The 7,419-nt window shown below is 37.6% G+C and overlaps 1 long non-coding RNA gene across 1 annotated transcript; it reads right to left on the bottom strand.

Moving 5' to 3' along the window:
• Nucleotides 1–4,041: 4,041 nt before the first annotated feature.
• On the bottom strand, nucleotides 4,042–7,197 carry LOC130992757 (uncharacterized). Its single transcript, XR_009091385.1, has 2 exons — nucleotides 6,836–7,197; nucleotides 4,042–4,301 (listed from the first exon to the last, which is right to left on the bottom strand). It is a non-coding gene; the product is annotated as an uncharacterized LOC130992757 (long non-coding RNA).
• Between the last annotated feature and the right edge of the window lie 222 nt (nucleotides 7,198–7,419).

The following is a 7,419-nucleotide window of genomic DNA, read 5'->3' on the forward strand; positions in this document are numbered from 1 at the left end:
CATGTGGTCTAAGTTGTCGCGATGCATATGCTATCACCTTTCCCTCTTGCATTAACACACAACCTAGTCCATTTTTCGACGCATCCGTGTAGATCACATATTCCCTGTCTGGTTCTGGAACTGCTAGCACTGGTGCAGTAGTTAACATGTCCTTGAGCTGCTGAAAACTTCTCTCGCACTCATCAGTCCAAGTATACTTGATTCCTTTCCCAAGTAACTGCGTCATTGGTCTTGCTATTTTTGAAAATCCTTCAATGAATCTTCGATAGTAGCCAGCTAATCCTAAGAAACTTCTTATCTCATTTGGAGTTGTTGGTGACCTCCATCCTTGTACTGCTTCAACCTTGATACCTTCTGACCTTAAGCCAAATCTCACATTTAGTGAATTTGATATAAAGACATTCACCCCTTAGTGTTTGCAACGCGATTCTCAATGTTTCTTATATTCTTCTTAATCTTGGAGTAGATAAGGATATCGTCTTTGAATACCAAGATGGACTTATCCAAGTAAGGATAGAATGCTCTGTTCATGAGGTCCATGAACACCACTGGCGCGTTTATTAATCCGAACGGCACAACTACGAATTCGTAGTGATCATATCTTATTCGGAAAGCCGTTTTGGGTATATCTTCATGTCTAACTTTTAACTGATGATACCCAAACTTCAAATCGATCTTAAAGATTACACTCACACCTTTGAGTTGGTCGAATAAATAATCCTCAAGGTGCCTTCCTTCTTCTTGACAAATAACACAGGCGCTTTCCATGGGATACACTAGGTTTGATAAAACCTAGGTCCAATAATTCCTGTAATTGGATCTTTAGCTCCTCCAATTCCCTTGGAGCCATCCTGTAAGGTGCCTTGGATACCGGTGCTGATCCTGGTTCTAAATCGATGGTAAATTCTACTTGTCTATCGAGTGGCAGCCCTGGTAAATTTTCTGAAAAAATATCTCAGAATTCCCATACAATCTCTACGTCTTCAATTATCCCTTTGGTCTCAACTCCTCTGATCAGGTATACCAGGAAAGCTTGGCAGTCTATCTTGTTCATCATCTTCCTCGCTTGTAAGGCTGAAATAATTGGTATCCTGTTCCCCAGGTTTATCTCAAAGCATCCATCCCCGAAAAGTTAAAAGCAATCTTCCGCTCCTTGCATAAAATTGTGGCGTAGTTCTAAGCTAACCAGTCAATCCCTAGGATTACATCAATGTCCTATATTGTATAAACTGCAAGTTGTTTACTATGACCTTAAATGATCCTATGTTTACCTCTTGGTTTGAGTAAGCATGTGTTTCTATCGTCGCCCCTCCTATGGGTAAAGAATTTCTCATGTCCAGATTAGCCCTTTTCAGGTATGAGTTTTAGGGTATTTGCACATGCACTTGCAGAGAAAGAATGCGAGGCACCCGTATCGAACAGAAGTATAACAGGTGTGTTGAGTAGCGTGCCCATACTTATTAGGTTTCCTTGTTTGCTTCCTTATTTATTCTTGTGCGGGGCATAGGTTCTAACTTAAGGGGGTTGTGGTGGATAGAGTAGTTGTTGGCCTAGAATGACCCTAAATGGTTGTGCTTGACCCGGTTGATTCGATCTTCACATCCCTCCTTGTGGCCTCGCTTGGAAATCTTTAGCAAAATGGCCCTTCTGACCATATTTAAAACATGTATTACTATCATCCAAACATATATCATAATATGACTTGGAAAACTTCGGCCATGGAGGTACCCCAGGCTGGCCCTGATTATCCTTAGCATGTCCTATGTTTGTTTGATGTCCTTGTCCTTGCCTTTGGGCACTATGTTTCCTACCAAGGCCTCTTGCCATTTCGACTATCATAGTAGTCTTGCCTTCGTCCTTGATCATTTGCTTCCTGAGTTGAGTTTGGGTCGGGCAAATCTCGGGCCTACTACCTCGGCGTCCAGAGCTTGGCTGAACAATTCAGAGTTCATAAACTCAGTATAATTGTCGAGTACCTTAGGCCGGAGTGAAACTTGTCTATCATCTTTTCTTCTATGTCCACCTACTGTGGGGCCTAACGGACATGCTGCAGAAAATATGGTCATACTTGGTCATATCCCATCTTGTTTTGCTTTGGATTAAACACTTCTTTTCCTTTCCTCTTATAACGGCTATTAGAAATATAATTGTCATATACCCCCGTCTGAAAATCTTCTAAGACAAGTCTGACAGCTCTTCTTGAGTCATCGCTTTTCTTTTGGCCTTCAAACAAAATCTGCAAATTCAGTCAATTGGAATGCAACACAGAAAGTCGTTCATGTACGCAAACACTATATTACGGTCTCAATTTGGATTCTGAATTTCTATCATAATGAGTGGTCGATAATATTCATAGGACAAAGACTAATCTCAACTAATTTAAACACAATGAGAGACAACTATACAAAGCTATAGTTTGGGTTAGGTCAGTAGACTAATACTTCTTAGTCTTATCGATAAAGGGAATCTACTATGACAACTCACGAGTTGCAAAGCTCAAAATCAACACAACATCAAAGCAAGGTGTTGTAGAAATTGTTCAAGAGATTCAAAAGAATGACCAGAGGGTATGAAATGATTAACTACAAGGTCGAACAAAATGACCTCGAGTAAGAACCCGTCTGGCTTTTCAACCGAAAGTTGAAACATATAGGTTTTCAACCCAAAAGACGTCTACTGAGATTTGGATCATGTGGACTGGCCAGGTCCAACATCATCACTTCCCAGTCACACGGGAAACATTGTCCCGAACTTAAGAAGTCGTGGGCATACTATACATAACGAAACTTGAGTTCGTAGTGGCAGCTTAAAGCTCAAACTTAAGGTTCTAGTCCTATTGAACTAGACTCTTATTCCCCAAGGTCTACATACAGACAGTCGAACCATATTTTCTTATATAACTTGTAGTCCCAAAGACATGGGCAACAGCCCAAAGGCGTGTATACTGAGCTATAACAATTCTTATGTCGTCGTCAAAAGCTATACTAAAATCCCAATATGCCCGGGTAGTCTCTGCTGGGTCAAACGCGGAGCTTTCCTAACTATCGGAATATGCCTGGACGTAACCCTCTTTAATAGATAAGGGAAAGTGTGAGTCTTCTTATACGTAAGTAGACGTAAAACTCTTAAATGTACAAGGTTATGAACATACTATGCATAACAAAACATAAGTTTCATTAAGACAACTAAACTTATTTTAAGGTCTTCTATTCTAGTGGACTCGGATCCCATTTCCCATGTATGTCACAAATATATATATAACCCGCAGACAATCAAATCACGCCCTTTTTATAATCTATCGTGTAACATAAGTCGATTCGATGTTCCATCGTGTGTAAACATTCGAACGTAGAGACTTATGCTTAAACCCTTGATGCAATGTTTGCCTTGAATTCATCTTGTATCATCATTCCGTGCTTTTCCTTCAACGCGTACATGTCTTTTCATTCCTCTTTGTAATTCAAAAGAACCATTGTTTTCTTGTGGAAGCTGAAATGCTCTAAGTTCTCTATCATTCTTCTAAATCATCACTTCAAGAATCTAGATTGTAGAGATATCCTACTAATCTAGCAGTCTATGTTCTTTTAGAATCGTGATCATGCAACTTATAGCAATCTATGTTTTCTGGGGAAAGCATGTGTCAATTCTCTATCATTCTTCTTATTATATCATCATAACTGCAATGATATGCCATGAAAGGCAAAACATTCAACATTTCATCATAGCATGCTCTTTACATAAACATCTTCATGAAACAGTTTAGAACAATAACATCTTTAAAACGTTGTAACTGCAGTTACCTTTTTCCTTGATTGAGCACGATGCAATGGAGTGTTGAGCGGTGTCGTATTAACCCACGTATGTCTAGTGAATCAAACTAGACTTGGCTTTTTAGAATAAGGTTTCTAGTGCCAGAGCAAACGAACTGCTTTGATACCACTCTGTCACAGCCTACTATCCCAATGACGGGTTAACCGGGGTTATGACTTGGGGTGAACAATAAGAAACGGAAATTAAAGGGGATTTACTAAGTAACCAACATTAATAACAAACTAGTGGTATATATATATAACCACTTGGGTAATTCACAAATGAGTCTGCCATAACGATTAGACCCCAACTGAAAGTTAATTAAAATGAAGTAGTAATAAGTTCAAGTAGAAATGATAAATAAGTCAGAGTGTTTGCAGCGAAAAAAAACGTGTGAGTTATGCATATGGAGATGCATACTCAAGGTTTCATTACATAAACATCAAAAGGGAAATCCGCTCAACACCGATCCATTCCATCGCCTGCTCAACCTGCACATTTAGAAATACATGCAGGGCTGAGTATAAAAATACTCAGTGACATAAGCCGAAAATACAACATGCATACATATATAAATTGAACTGCCAACAATAACACACAGGGGTTTTCTTGAATGACCTGCGCTTACTAAAACATTTCATTCATTTTCATAAAGGTGGATGCGCATCCCATTTTCAGTCTATATGATCCATATCTGTCCTTTCTGTCACGCGCCGGGAATGAGGCCTCCTTACCACGGACGCCAAGACCGGTCGCAAGCGACTCGCGGTCTCCATGAGTGTACACGTTAACCCTAGCTAGCGACCTTTGTCTAGCATAGGATCCCAATTGGATTTCCTTTAAAGTTGGCGAACCAACACAGATAGGATACATATAAAAACATAAACATTTTGGCAGTCAATCATTTCATAAACATTTCATTTTCATAACATTTTCATTTTCATAAAGGGCATTAAACATATAAGCATTTCATAAGAACTGAATAAATAGTCAAAACATATCATGCATATATATTCGCATATGAGGCCTACGTCACGCAGGAGATCTCTATATACGTAATAATAAAATAATGCCCACCTCAATTGTTCTTAAAGCTGGCGTGGTTTGAGAGAGTCGATAAGTTCGTGAAGAAATTGTCATAAGACAAAGTCTAATTCTACGTGCCTAGGGTATCTTTTAATGTTTTAGGGTTCTAGCATCCATAATTCGTTACATTAAAGACAGTCAAAAATCAATCATACCTCGTCTAATCTCATTCAAACACATAGGCAACACAAACACATAAGGCACATAAGAATCACAATCAAACATCATCAAAACATGCTCTGTTTTTACACTGACTCAACTTCAAAATTTAATCTGTTCTGACTCCGACATCTCCTGGACTCGAGACTCATACCGAAAGAAAGATCTTCGAGTCTAGTTTCATATAAAAAAAAGTAGAGTCGAAAACTCCATGTGGTTTGAGAGATATAACGTTTTTACCACGATCTACCATGTTCGGCAGTTTTGAACAATCGAAAACTTGGATTTTTGAAAAATAGTAAACGTTGTCAAACTGGGCTCAACTTTGGTGGATATCTAGATAACACAATAAGGTTAATACCATAAAATTTTACCAGGGTACATGTAGGGACTTGCTATAAAATTTTCAAAGCTATTAGACATCGACAAACCGTCGATCACAGTAGGTCAGTAGGCCTACGAAATTCATATTTATAAGTCCTTAAAAAAATAATTTATATAAATCAAGAAATAAAAGTTTAATCCCAAAAATATTCATTAAAAGTCCATCATAATTTAAATAAAAGAACGGACCTCATTTAAAATAAATAGTCCCAAACTCGTTACGCACATATACTAAATCTTTCATGAAACATCCTTTAAAATAAACTTTGATACATAGAAAATAATTCAACAACTTGAGCTCTTAAGAGGTTGTTTTGCAACAGACATCAAATCTGCCTCGGATCTCCAAATGAGGCTCCAAAAGACATTCTGGAAACTAGACATTTCAAGGATCATTCTCCAATTTGAATCGAATGAAAAAAAAATTCAAACGAGCAAGATATGCCCTCTCAAAGATGGGTATTTAACAAGCAAAAATCTGAAAATTTCAGATTTCTAGATTACAACCAAGTCAGTGGGATTTCTTTAAAAATTCATATCTCCCTTTACAAAACTCCACTGGGAACCCCAAGGGTCAATCTGGAAACTAGGGAGAGATCATAACACTCTACAGTTGGATTTACTCCAAGAACATTCATGGTTTAGAAGATATGACTGTCTAAAGTTCAGTGCACAAAAAGAGTTCAAGTTTGGCAGATTTAGAACATAAATCGGAAAAACCAGTTTAGGCTTCACCAAAAATTCTAAAACTGAACAACTAAGTTCCCAACATGTCAGTGAATATTCAGTAGAAATATAGGCTTGAGAATCAAAGATTTAAGTCGGCCTTTGCCACCTCAAAGTCGTAGGTTTGTAAAATCTACTGGATGGTACAAGGAATAAGAACTAGATTTCAAGAATTTATACCGGTGGTTTCCCTTACTCAAAAATGGTGAGACTGATGTCAAAAGAAATATACGGGAGTCTAGAGTGACATATTCAAGTTTCAAAGGTTTTCACCGATTGAAACTTTACTTATGGCCTCCCAAAGATTGTTTACCAAAAATGTATTCCAGATGGGCAGTGATGTTTACAAATTCATAAATAAATTATAAGAGCTCCAAACCTTCTGAAATTTTACCAAAGTATAGAAAACATATGAAAGATGATACACAATTAATTTGGGAATTTTTGGGAACCGTTTGGATGGCTGGAATCGCCTTGCAAAACACTGCCGAGCAGTGTGCTTGTGGCAGATTCGCTGCCTTACCTCATGCACGGTTTTTCACCCAATAAACTCTACCAAAATAATCATCCAAAATCATAAAACATATCCTCACATAATATAGCACACAAATGTGTAAAAAGCCATGGCCATAAAGCATTTTCAGTTGAGAAAAAGCAAAGAAAAACTCACCCTCGAAGCACAACCTTCACTCTATAGTTTTCCCACACTCTCCCTTGCTTTGCTACTTCTCTTGGGGCTTCAAAGGCTTCTATGGAGTGTGATAATGGTGGGAGAAAAGTTGTGAGAGTGGGAGAAAGAATGTAGTGGTGGGGGAAAAGGAGTAGTGTGGTGGAGAGGTAGGAGTAGTGGTAGGGAAAAAGATTAGTGGTAGGGAAAAGAAAATATTAGTGATGGTAGGGAAAAAGATTAGTGGTAGGGAAAAGAAAATATTAGTGGAGGATAATGGGGTGTTACATTAAGTAAATATAAAAATGTGGTGTAGTAATAACCCATGTGTAAGAAAAAAAAATATATGTAAGACTAATCATCAATTAATAAAATGCTAGAGCATAAAACTCTTGTGATCAAAATTAGAATAAATAGCACTATCATTAGTGCACTCTCTCAATTTATAAATACATCATAGGAAAATAATTTGAGAAAAATATTGATGGAAAATTTTTATAACTCATCATTCCTAAATTTCTCGGTAAAAATAAATAAATACATAAATTTTTTTTTTCGATTTGAAAACTCAAAATAAATCTTTGAGC

The sequence above is a fragment of the Salvia miltiorrhiza genome, chromosome 7 (genome assembly GCF_028751815.1).
Source record: "Salvia miltiorrhiza cultivar Shanhuang (shh) chromosome 7, IMPLAD_Smil_shh, whole genome shotgun sequence".
NCBI lineage: Eukaryota > Viridiplantae > Streptophyta > Magnoliopsida > Lamiales > Lamiaceae > Salvia > Salvia miltiorrhiza.